The 15,584-nt window shown below is 44.8% G+C and overlaps 1 protein-coding gene across 5 annotated transcripts in view; it reads left to right on the forward strand.

Annotated features, from left to right (window-relative positions):
• grik5 (glutamate receptor, ionotropic, kainate 5) overlaps positions 1-15,584 on the forward strand; it is a 123,035-nt gene that overhangs the window by 15,296 nt on the left and 92,155 nt on the right. For all 5 annotated transcript variants that reach the window (XR_013100849.1, XM_076890093.1, XM_004550893.4 and 2 more), the window contains exon 3: positions 18-2,074. The gene's annotated coding sequence lies outside the window, so the exon portion shown is untranslated. The remainder of the gene's footprint in view (positions 1-17; positions 2,075-15,584) is intronic.

The following is a 15,584-nucleotide window of genomic DNA, read 5'->3' on the forward strand; positions in this document are numbered from 1 at the left end:
TCTTTCTCTCCTTCTAGATCTGAAGCCTTGCAGAGATGGCCACCAAATGGACAGCATGGAAGCCAACATCCACCCTCCAGCGACCAGCTTTCCACAGCTAACTGCCTCCACCATCTCCTGCCATCAGCTCGAACCATCCGAGCGAGGGCTGAGTCTGCAGAGTTGAGCCTGGACCAGCCGTCTACCGAAAGCAGAGATAAGCAGAGGGCGACAGGCCTCGGAGGAGTCAACGCGCAACAAGCCAGTCGGCGTGTTGAGCGCACAATTGAGCTTCTTGGACTTCATCTAAAATGAAATAGGCTGCAGTGATGCTTGAGCAATGGTACAGAGCTTTTGGATATGTCCGGATTTATCAACCGGATATATTTTTGAGATTACGACACTTTGGTGCACACCTCAGAGCTCAGCCACTTTTTCCAGATTGGCTTGTGGGCAAAAGCGAGTAATTGAAAATCCCCCCTCGAGAGGCGCTCTGTTTTGATTTGTTGCGGGGGAGGAGGGCCTATCATTATTGTTTTTTTTCTTCTTCTTCTTTTTTTTTTTTTTTGAGGAACAATTTCCAAAACACCCGGCTTTTATCCCACAAATTTCCCCCAGTTTCTCTCACATTGTGGAGAAGCACATTATGAAGCAGTACCATTCTTCTTCATCCTCCCTCAGTGACGGAGAGAGAGGAGGGACAGACTGTCCAGAATAGATAACGAGCAAGGAGACTGGCACCGAGGAGAGGAGAAGGAGAAGGAGAACAAAAAAAAGGAAGAAGGAGAAGAAGCAGAAAACGGGGAAACAGGTGGAAAAAGAAAGAGAAGGAAGCCGACAGAGGGGGGAGAAAAAAGGCAGGGACAGCGAGAAAATAAAGGACAGAATTAACTAGGATTGCACAGAATCTTTTTTGGACTCTTTGTAATTCGTGTTGAGGCTAGTTAGCGCAATGGATAGGGGAGGGGTTCAGGATTTACACTGGGGAGGGGGGGGGGACTTGAGCAGGAGACTAGAATGATGTCCCGCCTGCACCTGCCTGGTCTGTATCTCAGTGTTTGGGAGGAAGACAGGCTGAAAGATGGCCTGGTAAACAGACAGCTGTATTGAATGACAGACAAGCTCTGAGTCTGGTGAGATAGACAGACAGACAGGAAGACGGGTACACAGCCCAAGTGTCAGGCAGAGAGCCAGGCAGACATCCAGTGCCGGCACAGTAGACGGCGCGCAAATCATTGTCATTCTGTGCAGAGCGTGAGAGGAAGGCAGAGAGCAGGAAAGAAAGCAGAAGAGCATCCTGGTGGTTGTAGCTTCTGGAGAATCTCAGTCAGTGCTGTGGCAAGCTCATGCACTAAAAAAACCCAAACAAGCAGTGAGGGAGGGAGGGGGGGCTGTTACTAGAAGGGAAATACAGGTTGGGGAGAGGGAGAGCGAGAAGGACGGAGGTAAAGAAACAGAGGGAGAGAGCAGGTGTCGGAAATCCTCCCCTTCATCTGCTTGTCATTTACTCCTTTATGCTCTCTCGTCGTCTGCCGAGGTGATTGGTTTTCTGTTACCGCCGTTCCTCTGCTTACGGGCCCACTGCAATCCCGAGGAAAACGAGAGGTGGGCAGACAGAGGAAACCAGAATAAGACAGCAAAAAAAAAGGAAAAGGTGGAGCCTTTTCTGATTGACTCATTTTCACCCGTTCCTTTTGTTATTTGTCGAGGTGGGCTCTTGTTATTTTTGTGTTTGCTTTTTTTAAAAGTCAGAGATAGAAAGAAGAAAAACACACCTGCCCAATCGATCCCCCGTACATCCTCTTTGTACACAAGAAACAAACTTCTTTTTCCACCAATTGTTGATTTCTTGCCTTGCCTATCGGGATTATTTTCTCTTCTCAGTATAAACACGGGATTGCTCCAGATTCCTCCTGAATGTCCTCACACCCACTGACACAGTGTGAACTCCTCTGACTCCCCCCACGCCCCCCCCACCCTTCACCCCCTTGGCTGAAGCGCTAAAACTCTGTGGTCTCAGATCTCAGTGCCTGTGTTGACTCACTACTACAGTGATAATATGGCACGGCGCTTCTGATACCGTCTGATTCATTCTGTAAGTAGGACCCTCTCTTTCTACGCGTGTACGTCTCCACATGTGTGGCGCATGTCATTAGCATGTTTTTTAGCTTATGCATGCAGAAGCGCAGAAGTGGCGTGTCTCTCTGCAGTGTTGGTTTTATGGTGTCTTCACAGCGGATTTGCTTTCCTGTGCTTCCTCTGCCCCAGGCGGTTTGTGTGTGTGTGTATGTGTGTGTTTGTGTGTGTCTGCCAAAGAAAGAGATTTTGATCTTACAGCCAAGCTTACAACAGCATCAGAGTGGTGTCAGAATGAGGCGAACAGGGTGTCTTTCCCTGTGCGTGTGTGTATGTGTGTGTGTATACTCCTACATTTTAGTCCTGAGGTTAATTTGAACTAATTAATGGTGAGTTTTTTGGGGTTTTTTTGCTTCTTGGAGCACGTTTTGGTTCTATGTCAGTGTACTTATATTCATTAGGGTGAGATGGAAAAGGGATGGGGGGCTAAAACTGAAGAGGGTGAACCAGCTAATGAGAATGACTCTGATTCCCTGACTAGTTCTTTGTTGCCTTCATTTCACGTCTAATGCCCTGAGCGTTGCACTCCGGCTGCATATCATTTCAGCCTCCTTTTATCTCCCTATGTGTTGCTTGGATGAAACCCCATATCGAAACCCAGACTCTGCAATGTCCTGCATATTACTAAGCCCATCTATCTCCACGGACACATCCACATCTTTATACACTCCCACAGTCACCAGGCCTCGCACCGGGAGACGCTCAATCAAGATAGTCCCTTCAAACAGACCAATGAACTGTGAATAACGCCATTACACAAACTCCCAGCTCAGAGCGTTACAGAGACAGAAAGATTGGGAGGGTGAAAAAAACAGAGAGAGACAGAGAGGGAGACAGAGAATAAAAAAGCTTTCTGGAAATAGAAGAGCAAGAGCAGAAGGAAAATGAGGAGGGAGACAGAGAGTGTGAGACAGAAAGCAACAGAGAGGAGGACACGGGGAAGGGAGGGTGAGAAACGGGGAGGGATGAGGGAGTGTGTGGGTCTGGAGGGGCCGCAGAGCAGGAAAAGACCTCTGCTCCATGGGAGCGCTCTGATGGGCTTAGCAAGGCCCTCGCTTTGTTCACAGTGTTGGTCAGCCTCTCAGAATTAAGATTACTAAATAATACGATTACTGCAGCTGCACAGTGATAACACGCCGCTGCCGATCCCCTTTGTCACTGTCAGAAAACCCAGAGAAGAGGGGAGGAGTGGCATGTGATGGCATCAAAGGCATGAAAGTACTGACTACATTAGAGAGTCACAAGAGCTCTGGCTTCTCAATATGGCTCGCCGCTGAGGCAAATTGGGAAGAGTTGGTGTGACTTTTATGCGGCATGTGGTCATACAGAGGGGAAAAAACTAACCTCAGTCCAGGTGTTTTCTCTTTAAATATATGGATGCTGCCATTACATCTTTTCCTTATCTCTCCTCTGTTTGTTAATGATGCTCTTTTAGATTCAAATGTATTAAAAAAACAAAACATGAACGGGGAAACCTCTGTGTTTACAACCTCCTGGCAAATGTGTACGTAGAAGCCAAGAATCTCACGGTGAGACATGTGCCCCTTATCTTGGTGTTTTACGCCGCATCCTCTGCGTGGGCTATTTGTTTTATGTTTCTGTGCTTGACAGCTTTGACACAGATCCCTGCCAAGTTGACCTTGCACTTTGAAGTGTAATAAACGCTGAATTCCGGGGCATCGATACATGTTCTTCTAGTAGCTGATAAATGGCCTGCTACCCCATGGGAAAGGGGGGAGGGAGGGAAACAAGCAGGCAGCAGAAACCTCTGTCCACTCCTGCTCAGCGGAAGTAAAGTACAACTGTCTGAAACCCACAGCTCCCAGAGTGGTGAGCTAATATCAGGGCTGGGCTGGACGCGACCCCCCTCCTATGAGATATGAAGTATTTCCACTGTCCTCTCAGCGGGGGCAACCATTTGCCTGCAGAGCTGAAGATTAGCTCGGAGCAGGAAAAAGAAAAGACACATTTAGCATGTGATAGTGTATCACAGGAGTAACAAATAACAAACCAGAGCTGAAGGCACAAAACGAGATCAATGAAATATGACACACAGCACAAACACGCGGCTCAAAAACGTCCCTAAACCAACTTGGCAAGCGTTCAGTTCAGTTTCTGTTCCCGCGTGGCACGTTTGTCATCTAGCTGAGGTTTCATGTGCGTGTCTTGTGTTTTTGCTTCACTGACATTAGATGAACTCTGACCCCCAGGCCCTCCGCAGCTCTGCTCCATGGTCACAAAGTAACTGGGTGACTCACTCTGTAGAACCAGTCAAAGAGCATCTGTGCTGGATTATGTGCACTCTGCTCGTCGAGTCCAGACTTGCAGAAACAGAAAAGCAATATGGAGATGATGTGCCAAATTATTAGCTACGTGTTTGTGACATTTAATCTTTTTAAGTGCTTCTCACAGCAGCAGCGTTCGGTGTTGCTGCGACGCTCCCCAATCATTTCACTCGGCTTGGTCTAAATTGTGGCAGAAGTGTGCATGGTTCACGAGACAGCCTTTTACAGCGAATTTCCCGTTGCCCTGCTTTGTACCAGTCGGGCCCTTTCAGATCACTGATCCAATCATCTCTCTGGGTTACATTTTTCTAATTGCTGGCGCACATTTTTATTTTGTGATTCCACTTTCGATAGCGTTTGAGAATATCTTTCACTTGTGTTGTGCTGTTCAGGCCAAAACATATTTTCACATTGTTCGCATCATCATTCATTTTTCAGTTCTTCAGTGGGAACAGCTGTTCTCTCTTTAGCTTAGCTGGATTGTAGCAGGGAATGAGATTCATTTCTGGTGGTGGAGCAAGAACAGATCATTATCAGACTGTTATCATTGCTGAATCAATATTTTGGGACTGTGGCTGTCTCTTGGATGGCCGTTCACTCCTAAAGGGCCTCACGCAGCTGCCGCTCTAAGGTGAACTGGGTTAATTTGGGATATGAGATCTCTTCAAATACTGAGGAGCCCTCCAGTTTCTTCTGCAGTGCAGTGTTTACCTAGCAGTTTGTCCAGGCCTGCTTGCTTCAGGCTAGCTGGCCTCGAGGGATGAATTGAGGAAGTGAATGAATGTGTATGTGCGAAGAGGGTGACAAGAAATGGACATCGGGACACGCATGCCTTTTCCATAATGTGCTCCCGGCTGGGCTGTTTGGCTGGCCATAAAGTGAATGCTGCTAATGGCCTTTCAGTTAATGGAGTCATTAAGACGGGATTGCGAGAAGATAAAAGCAATGTGTGTAATGTGCTTGAACTGGGATAGAAGTGTGATCATTTGTATATGTGTGCTGCTACTGTAAGCGTTTTGTGCATTTCTGGTTATTTGGTGCTTTAGTACCTGCGTGCACAATGACAGTAAGATGGCACTTACTCTCTGCTGCATTAGCATTAGTAGAAAAGGTCAGTATTCTATCAGCGTAATTGTAATACGGTCTGAGGGGCTCAGGTGATCAGTCTTGACCCGACCTGTCCTAATCAGCAGGCTGGTGGAGGCTCAGTGAGTCACAACTGTGATGTTTTACTGACGATTGCTGCTGCCTTGCGTGAGCGTCTGAGTGACAAAAGGGGGATAAATCTAATTTAAAGTCGTTCAAGGAGAATGTGCAACGATGGAGAAAGGCATTTTGGGTAGAGTTGCGTGCAGTTTTCATGGTGGCGCGGCTGCTCATTATGTCAGTTTCTTGATTTTAACCAGAGGGAAAGCTTGTGTCACCGTGCCGTCAAGGCTAAAAAGGCTTCAGCTGTAGATGTTCCAGCTTGCCTCGTGCGCTGTTTGCATTCAATTAAATGAAGGCTGGGAATGTTTCACCATAAGGTCACCATAAGTGTCGGTATAAATGAATTAAAGTGAAGCAGAAAACTTTATCTAATAAGGTAGGCATGAGTAGCTTCACTCGATAAATTTCAGAATGACATCCTGTTTTTTTTTGGGTATTTTTTTTTTTTTTTTACCTAAAATTCAGGTGTATGTTTCACCGCACAGCTTATAAATATCCAACACTAACAAGTTGTTGCCAGCCTCGGGGGAATTACCCATATTTATCTGTCTGATGGTGTCAGTCTATCTATCAGGAGATCAGAAAATAAATTTCAGGGTGAAGGAGCTCACCTTTTAATCTAATCAGCTGGTAAGCAGGCAAAGCCCGCAGCTGGAAAATGGAGTCTCGGCAGAGAATATCATCCTGCAATCACCGATCAAACCTGTCTGAATACCCCTAAGGAGGCCTGAGGGGGTCATGCTTCAGAATGCATAAAGCTGATTTAATTTTATTTAGGGATCGGCTTATAAGAGCATACTTTAGCAATTATCATTCGGATGACAGACAAAAGTACAAACAGGTGGACTGATACGTGTATCTGTTTTTGTTTGTCAGTGTGACTACAGAAGAGCAGTGTCTTTTAATCCAGTATGAGCTGAACCCTCTAAAAGCATTCTTGAATTCTTCCGTTCATCTGCTCTGACACATTTCCACATAACTGCTTTTGAGTGTAAGATTGTTGAAAAGTCATTCAGGTAATAGCGGTGTCATCCTCGGTCTGGTAAGTCTGTTTTACATTTTAATGTTTCACTGCTGCTGCTGTTGAGAAGACGCTCGCCTGACGCTGCATTAATGGCACTGATCATCAACGTCATATCTACACGTGTAGTATAGCTCGCTTAGATCTTATAATATTCAAACTTGCTTGAACAGAAAAGATAACACTGGTGTTTTTGAAGAGAGAATATGTAGTATTTTCAAGTTTGATAGATTTACTACACTCCATGGGTACACCTCAGCTATGCTGGGTAGGACCGCCCTTTAGTGGCATCAATTTAACGAGATGCTGCAAACTTTCCTCAGAGATTTTGGCCTGTATGAACTTGATAGCATCACACAGTTGCTGCTGATTTGCTGGCTGCACATCCATGATGTGAGTCTCTCGTTCCAGCGTTTCCTAAAAGTGCTCTGTAGGATTGAGATGTGGTGACTGTGGAGGCCATTTGAGCACAGTGAACTCATTGTCATGTTCAAGAAACCAGTTTGAGATGATTTGAGCTTTGTGACATGGTGTGTTATCCTGCTGGAAGCAGCAGGAGGTGGGTACACTGCGGTCATAAATGATCAGCAGCAGTATTCAGATAGGCTGTGGCGTGTAAACGATGCTCAGCTGGTACTCGGAGCTCAAAATTTGCCAAGAAAAATAATCCCCCATGTCATTACACCACCATCCCCAGCCTGAGCTGTTGATATAAGACAGGATGAATCCACGCTTTCATGTTGTTTACACCCAATTCTGACCCCACCAGCTAAATGTTGCAGCAGAAATTGAGACTCATTAGAGCATGCAGTGTTTTTCTTATCTTCTGTTGCCCAAAGTTGGTGAACTCGTGTGAATTCTAGCCTCAGCTTCCTGCTCATAGCTGACAGAAAAAGCAGCACCTGGAGTGCTCTTCTGCTGCTGCAGCCCTTCTTCTGCAAGACTCAATGTGTTGTCCATTCAGAGATGCTCTTCTGCATACCTTGGTTTTAACGAGTGGTTATTTGACTCCTCAGCCAGAGAACTGGATATTTTCTCTATTTTCTCTCTTGTTCTCTCTCTGTCATCAACTACCACGTCACATTCTTAGTTATTAAAATCACCCCCCCCCCCCCCCCCCCCCCCCCATTCTAATGCTCTGTTTGAACTTCAGCAGGTCATCTTGATCATGTCTACATGCCTAAATGCATTGAGCTGCTTTCCTGTGATTGGCTGATTTGTATTATTTTTGTATTAACAAGCAGCCAAACAGATGTACCTGTGGCCCATGAGTGTATATCTGTCCTTTTATAAACATTATCACAACTGTCAGTCATATCTTGGGCGTTTCCGCATTCAGATAAACTCATACTATAATCATATGGGACATTTGCAGATACTCTACTTTTATCTCCTCTGCTAGACCACCTTTACTTTCCCAAGCCCCCTGATTTCCCCACCATTTACATGTTGTGAAACACACATTAGAAAGACAAGAAGTCGACTCTTCTTCTCATTCCTGAAATGTAGGGAAAGGCCAAATTTCATCACTACTTCTATATTTGCTTTGTGTCGTTTTTTCCCTCAACACTGGTATTTTGGGATTGTGAGTCAAGAGCCTGTAATCAGCTCCACCAATCAGGAGTATTAACATGCCAGTCAGTTCCAGCTGCCTCTGTCCAAATGGTGATGCAGCAGTTGATTGTGGGCTATTGCCTGAATTTAAACTGCTGCAGATTTAATTGTCCCGGCGAAACTTAAATACTCCAAATGGGCTCATATCATGTAATCATAATGGAATTTAAAAACATACAGCATATGTGGTCATTTAAGTCCTGTTTTTTTTATGGACTTTAGTTTTCTGCAAACGTGCGGTGGGTCTGGAAAATTTTGGCACTCACTTTTCTGCTGAGTCAAATAATTGGCTGTGATGACGACCCGGAGCTGTTGGCCCCTGCTGCAACCAAATACAGCAAAGTGTCATTAAACAGTACAATATTATCTGCATCATCGCCTTTTTGAGGCATAACTTTCAGATGAGCTTGGATGTAAAGTGGTAGCCTGTGAATAGTGTAATTTCATACACCCAGGGAAGGAAGTGTTGACTATAATTAAGCTCATACGGAGGTGTGCGTGACGAGCAGTGAAGATGCTTTGCTATAGAAAAGAAACTCTTTAAACAATTTGACACCTTCCTCGAAGCAGCAGTTTTCTACTTCGCTTAAGCTAAACAATCGCGGCACATTATCCGAGAGGCTCGGTAAAAAAGCGAAAAACAAATTGTGTCTCTCTGGTTCAGTGGTACTTGATGTAATCTGCTGTGGTGTTTGACCAGTTCTCTTCCAAATCATCACTCGTGCAGGAATCAGAGATTGAAGCTCCAGTAATTTGTCATTTTCTCACTGCTGGAGTGACTTTTAACCCAAGCCAGGAAAAGTTATAGTAAGCGTATAGTATTTCTCATTATACATGAACATTTGCCCGCTCGAGTGCGAGTGCAGCTTGTGTATACATACCGTGTTTGTACTGTACGTGCGGCGTGAATGTTGTGTAGGTGTTTTCTCCGTCTGTGTCGAGATGAGAGCCGCGTTGTGCTACCCGTGCGTGTTTACGATGTTCTTGATGTTGGATTGAAAACACGATGAAAGCCGGGGGACGGGAGGGGCGCGTGTGTTTTATGCATTCTGCCAGTGTCATGGTTCGCGTTGGTGTGTGGTGGATGCCAGAATCAATGTATTTCACGCAAGCAGAGATGTGGTCATGCTGAGAAGCACAAAGAGCTTCAGACTGCTCATGAGACAGTCTTTGATCCAAAGTAAAACAGGCTGAGAGAGCACATACTGTACCCTGCTGATCCGCACAGGCGATACCAGCATATTAGCACCTGCAGTCAGCCTCAGTTCTGCTGCTGGCGGGTCCGTCGTGGAAAGTCAGTAAGAAAGCTTAGAATACAAAATGTTGTGTGTTTTACTTTAAACATTTCCAGGTTCAAACTGCTGAACAGTAGGTATTAATGAGAAAATTAGGGATTAGGAATAGACTGTAGGAATTAAATGCCAGATGCTCACTGACTTTTTTTATTTAGTGATATCTTATTTTCCAGTTACTGATTGTTGAGACTTAGGAGCAACAGAAACAAGCTTGAAACCCTGGCGTACATCATGAAAGTCACAATCGCAGATGATCACTCAGATTACATTGAAGGAGTTTAAAGTTCTGGTTCAATCATTACACTTTACCTTAGTCTATGCACAAGTGTTTTATGCGAGTAAGTTTTAATATTGTTTATTTAATCTGTTGTTTGTTTCTGTGTGTCTGTGTTGCTGCCCTCTTGGCTACGTATCCCTTGTAAAAGAGAGATTTGATCTCAGTGGTACTAACCTGATTAGATAAAGGTTAAATAGAAAATAAAAAAATGAAAACAATCATATTAAGCAGTGATATATTTTTCAGTTGGACTGTAAATCCGGTATTCACTCTTTTTTCACTCATGTTTTTGGCCTTCACAAACTCCTGAGGGAGCTGTGTGGCTCTTTAGCTGCCAAATGATCCGTTATGCTCACTAGCTAGTCACTAACAATGTGCCATCAGTTTCTTGGTGCTGAGCAGGTAGCATCCAGGTTTGTGCTGTAAACAGCTGCCCGCTGTGTCTGGAAGTAATGCTGATGAAAACGGTGATGGTAAACGAAAGTGATGAAGCTGAAGCAATGAACTGAAAGATGCTTAAATGCTCCTTAGGGCTGAAGTGACCAGCAGAGTCACGGGATAATTGTCTGAATCTGCATGTGGAGCTGTCTTTCTAAACCTCACTGCTTATTAAGTACACTTTGCTCGTACCGAGTGGACCTAAATCCTAATAATTGGACCTAATTCTTTACGCTACTCAATTGAGAGCTGGTGACTGTGGAGGCCGTTTTAGTACAGTGAACTAATTATCAGGTTCATAAAAAACATGAATTCTGTTTGCTATTTGACTAATCGACAATGATAGATTCGTAAAATATTTCTGTTTTCCTGTTTTCCCACATTTCGCCGTGGCGACAGTGGGTTAATGCTCACATTGTTAGCAGGAATCTGCAGAGTAATGTTCTGTAAAGAAGAAGAGCTTCGAGGTAAATTTAAATGAGTCTTTCTGTTCTGAAATGGCTAATCACCCCCCCCCCCCCCCTTAAAAGCTCCAACATAATGATCAATGGTGTCATTTAATTATCAGTAATTGCAGCATGTTTAAGTTATAGTTACAGTACTCATGCTTGCCTAAAGTCATAAAATGTTTAAAACATTATTACACTGCCATAACAACCTGGTAATTCATGAAAACATTTAATAAGCACTGTAATCAATTAACTTTAGTCAAGTAGTGCATATGAACTGACAACTAAAGCTAAGTAGTTTATATATTCAATTCAGTTCAGTTTTATTTACATAGTTGGTGACAGTGGGAAGGAAAAACTCTTTTTAACAGGAAGAAACATCTTTTAAAAGCAGCTCAGGGAGGGGCATCCATCTGCTGTGACCGGTTGAGGATGAGGGGAGGAGGTCAAAAGACACACATACAGAATAAAATAACTCATGTGTATATACTGTATATATTTGTTTATAGCGCTACATCTGTGTACTAGGTAGCTAACGCAATTATTTTATGCCTGCTGAGGGATCCTGATACTGTTGGATCTTTGCCCTCTGAAAAATATGGAGAAGACACGCATCCTTCATTTGTACTGCCTGTAGAACTGTGTAAGCTCACCTCCTGATATCACCATTTTCCAATTTTGCCACCTAGACTCGATGGGACATAATCAGTTTGCTAGCAGTTGGCCAGTGGCACTTGCCAGTGATATTCTGTCTCTGATAATAATAGCGGTGTCTCATAAGGGGGATAACCTGCCTTATTGCTCATTGGATTTACATACAGCAGGTAATCGTTGTGACTGCAGGCTATGTGTGACTGATGGTGTGTGTCAGGACTGTACATGCAGCCTTTGTTTTCATTTGGCAATCAGGCCTGTCGGGCAATGCTGCTGCAGAGATCAATGTAGCATTTGGATGATTGTAGTGTGTGTGTGTGTGTGTGTGTGTGTGTGTGTGTGTGTGTGTGTGTGTGTGTGTGTGTGTGTGTGTGTATAAAATTCATCTAAATGCATACCTGTGGGCCATCATCTTTGCTGCCTCTGTGTATCTGTCTCACTTAGTGTATTGCCTTGAAAACAGAGGAAACGGGCTCTTTTTAAGGAGGACCACGCCATTACAATAGCAACCTGATTTACTCTTCCTCAGTGGCTTTGATATCAAAACACTGGTGTACATTAATCTATGCTAAAAGAAAACCCCAAATTCAAAAATATGTTAATATAGGGAAGTGTGTGTGTATAACCATGCGCTCCGAGGCTCATTCAGTGATGGGATTGTTGGAGAGGAGGGAAGGAGTTGTGGGGGAGAGGCGATAGGAAGTGATAGCTCAGCAAAAAGGTGTAAAGCCCTCTGGTGGCTAACTAATCTGCCAGGCTTAGGTCTGCTGCTTTTCTCCATGCCCTCATGGAGTTAAAGCAGAAGCTCTATTGGGGTTCACCTTTCAAGCCATTTGGGACAAAGCCAAGAAGGAAACCCAAACACATCGATTAGCCGTCACAAAGGGGGTTCGAGTGGGGCGTGGGTGGGAGGGTTGGGGGTCTCTTCACTCTCTGCCTGTCCTCTCCTCTGCCTCCTTTGACCTCCTCCTCCAGCTCGGGCCACTGCTTTCTCACGGGTACGGCGGAGAGAAGATTGAGGATGGACAGGGGAGGCAGTTACAGTAAGAATGAAGTGGAATGAAAAGGAGGGAGGTGTGTCGAGCGAGAACAATCGACAAAAAGAAAGATGGGAATCAAACAAACAGGCGAGCCAAGAACAGCCATGTTTTGTTTTGCTCTGATCGCGAGCCAAAATCTGGGAGTATGCTCGTGGTGCAAGTGCTTGCGCGCGTGGGCGCTTTCGGTGTGAGCGTGCGCGCACGGCTCGGAGACAGGTGCGGCGGGCCGGGCCAACGGAGAGCTACTGTAAGTCAGGAAGAGAGAGCGAAGAGGAAGAGAGCAGCTCTTTTGAAAGTGCCAACCGGACAGTCTTTTGAAGTGGCCCATATTGGCATAGCATGAATAATCATGAGCGATGTTTGCTGTCGAGCAAAAGCGAGGCTGAAGGTGTGAAGCTCATTAGAGACCAAGAGGCCATGTTGATAAAAAGAACTGTTGCCATGATCACTTACTGCATCGAGCCCCGCAAGTTCATGCGGTAGTATTTATCACTTTAACCCTCGTGTTCTTCTAACCGTGCATGCACTGCCGAGAAAAACTGCAGACACTAATTAAAAAGAAGATGTAGATAATCTGCTGTATTATCTGTTCTTTGCTCAGGATTTCAAGATTACCCACCAATTATATTGTCAACTACTCGATGATACTGTTTTGCCTGCGCATTTATAACAAAATTATAATTTTGAGGTTTTTTTGCTGTAACGCCTTTTTGCAGGGATAACTTTTTTCAGTAGCTGGAAACAAACTGATGATAGCGTCTATTACTCCTGATAACGTTAGCGCAAATTACATAACTCTCCCAGCACTTCCATTCCAAATCATTACTCATCTATAGGCACTTGGAATATTAACCCGGTGCTTCCCCAAGGCTCAAAATATGAACCAGCACCTTATAAGCCTGTGCAGCTCAGTGCAGCGGTGGTGTGATTAGAAACCCTGCCTGGTGAACTGCTAATACACTCACCAGAGTTTGATAGCCTGCAGTATGGCAGGCTGCTGGTTATGAATAACCCTGTGCATAACCAGCCCTCCCCCATATCACTGAGGGTGAAATGCACTGCCTTTTCCATCACTGTTTCAGGCTGTGCTCTTTAAGCTGCTTTTTTTCTTCTTCTTCTAGCCTGCTGAATACATGTCAAAGCATAGAGTTCATCTGAAAGCATTAGAGGAATCAGTAACAGCCCTTAAGTCTTTCTGAGGCGGATCGGGGTGGAGATTAAGCAACATTGGTTAAAGGGAGACGGGAGGGGAAATGTGTTTTGGTCTTATAAGCATCTGACAGCTCCTCTATAATAGTGAGCTAATCCGTTTTATGCAGCGTGTGTTTGTCTGTCTTCCTTTGCACAAACTGGCAACATCCTAACACACATAAAGATTTACAGCAAGCCTGCATGCGCATATAAACAATACAGAAACACAGATCCATTGGCATTCAGGCCTAAACCGATGAATGACATTTGAACTGTGATCATTTCCTGATTTGGCGTCTGTCAGAACTGCTCGAGCCTCTGCAGCTAACGACCGGGGAGCCTTATTCCAAGGCTGAGGTGCTATGGTAAGGCATATGGCCGTTCTTGGCACAACACTGTGAGCTAGTTAGACCCCAAATTAACTCACTGTAACTGCTAATGACAGGTGTCCCTTCACGTTTGGTTTATAGTATGAAAATACTTTTGAGATGCCTGCTATCGCAAGCGTCAGACAAAATATTCCGTTGGACGAGGCGCTTCGTCTATTGCTTGGGCGCTCGTTCAAGTCATTAAAAATTAATTCATATCTGACATTTGATATCCATTGTGGAATCACTTCAATGACATTGATGTGACAGACTCGATTTAGCCAGTTAGGTGACGCGAGTGGAAGAAGTCATTTTTCTCCTTTCCCGTCATTATCTTCCTCGTTGCATCCTGTGATTGCACAGACCAATTAAAACGAATTAACCTCCCATCCAGTTCAGCCTTCTGCCGCCAAATTGTTGTGTCATTTATAAAGCATTACAGCTGCCCCGGCTCACTCTTTGTTTTTTTGTTCCACTCTCTCAGGGGCTGTCGAAGGTAATAATTGTGTTTCTTGCTGTGTGATAATGCGGCGCTCTGTGTTCCTTTCGGGTGTGTATTGAAATCTCGATCCTGTCCCTCTGTAGTGGCTATCTCCCTCTGTATCTGAAGAACTGATGCTATCTCCCTCCCCCTGTGAATTTCCTCCTCTCCAGCTGAATTATCTAGCCTCTCCCCCATTGCTCTCCTCCTCAGCTTTCAATATTTCCTCTCTCGCTTTCCTGCCCCCCCCTCCAACTCCTTTATCTCTCCTTCACCACTACATTTCCACCATGTTGCTCCTTCTGTTTTTACTCTCCTCCCTTTCTCTTTTTTGGTCACTACTCTCCTTTGCCCCTTATCTGTCTTCCTCAATCACTCTCCTCTGTCTCTCTTCAGGCTAACTTGGTATCCTAAAGACACTTTGCATGTCTCTGGCCAGGAAGCATCGGTGTGTAACCTGCTAAATTGGAATGTTATGGTGAAGCAACACACACGCATGAGAAACTCTTGAGTTAATGGACAATTTACCTCACCTCATTGTTATAGCCTTTACATTCATTAAGCCCCCTCTGCTCTCTCTTTATCTTCCTCCCACTCACTCTTGTATTCCTTCATTCGCTCCTGTCTTTCTCTGCTCCCCTTGTCTTCATCCTGAGAGCCTGGTTACATCCTTCTGCGCGTTTCTCATGGGTCTAGTGTTCACCTTTTACTCGCTGCAGCCGTCCTCCATCCTCCAGCTTTGATTGTCCAGTCTGGTTCCTTCAGCCTGTTGGGAGTAAATGGCAATAAATAAATAAATAAATAAATGGTAACAGCCAGCCATAAATCAAGCCAATTGAAAAACATCACCATTAGAGCCTCTTTCCCTCCCTCGTCTGCTGTTTTCTGTGCCCTTCACCTTTGTTCCAGGAGGCAACCAGGGAGGGAAAGTCGGTTATTACCAAGCACTGAGGGTGGGGGGTGGGTGCTTCCAGAGAAACTGAGGTGTAATGACAAACAGAAACGGCACGTGTTACAGCATATGTGTGCATATTTATCGATTACACGTATTGAGATCTATTCTTCAAGTTGCTATTGGTGCGTGCATCGCGTGTTCTCTGTCCTGACCTGAAGCTTAGAGGAGAAGGCTCATGCAGAAGAAAGAATA

This window comes from Maylandia zebra, linkage group LG11, assembly GCF_041146795.1.
Source record: "Maylandia zebra isolate NMK-2024a linkage group LG11, Mzebra_GT3a, whole genome shotgun sequence".
Classification (NCBI taxonomy): domain Eukaryota; kingdom Metazoa; phylum Chordata; class Actinopteri; order Cichliformes; family Cichlidae; genus Maylandia; species Maylandia zebra.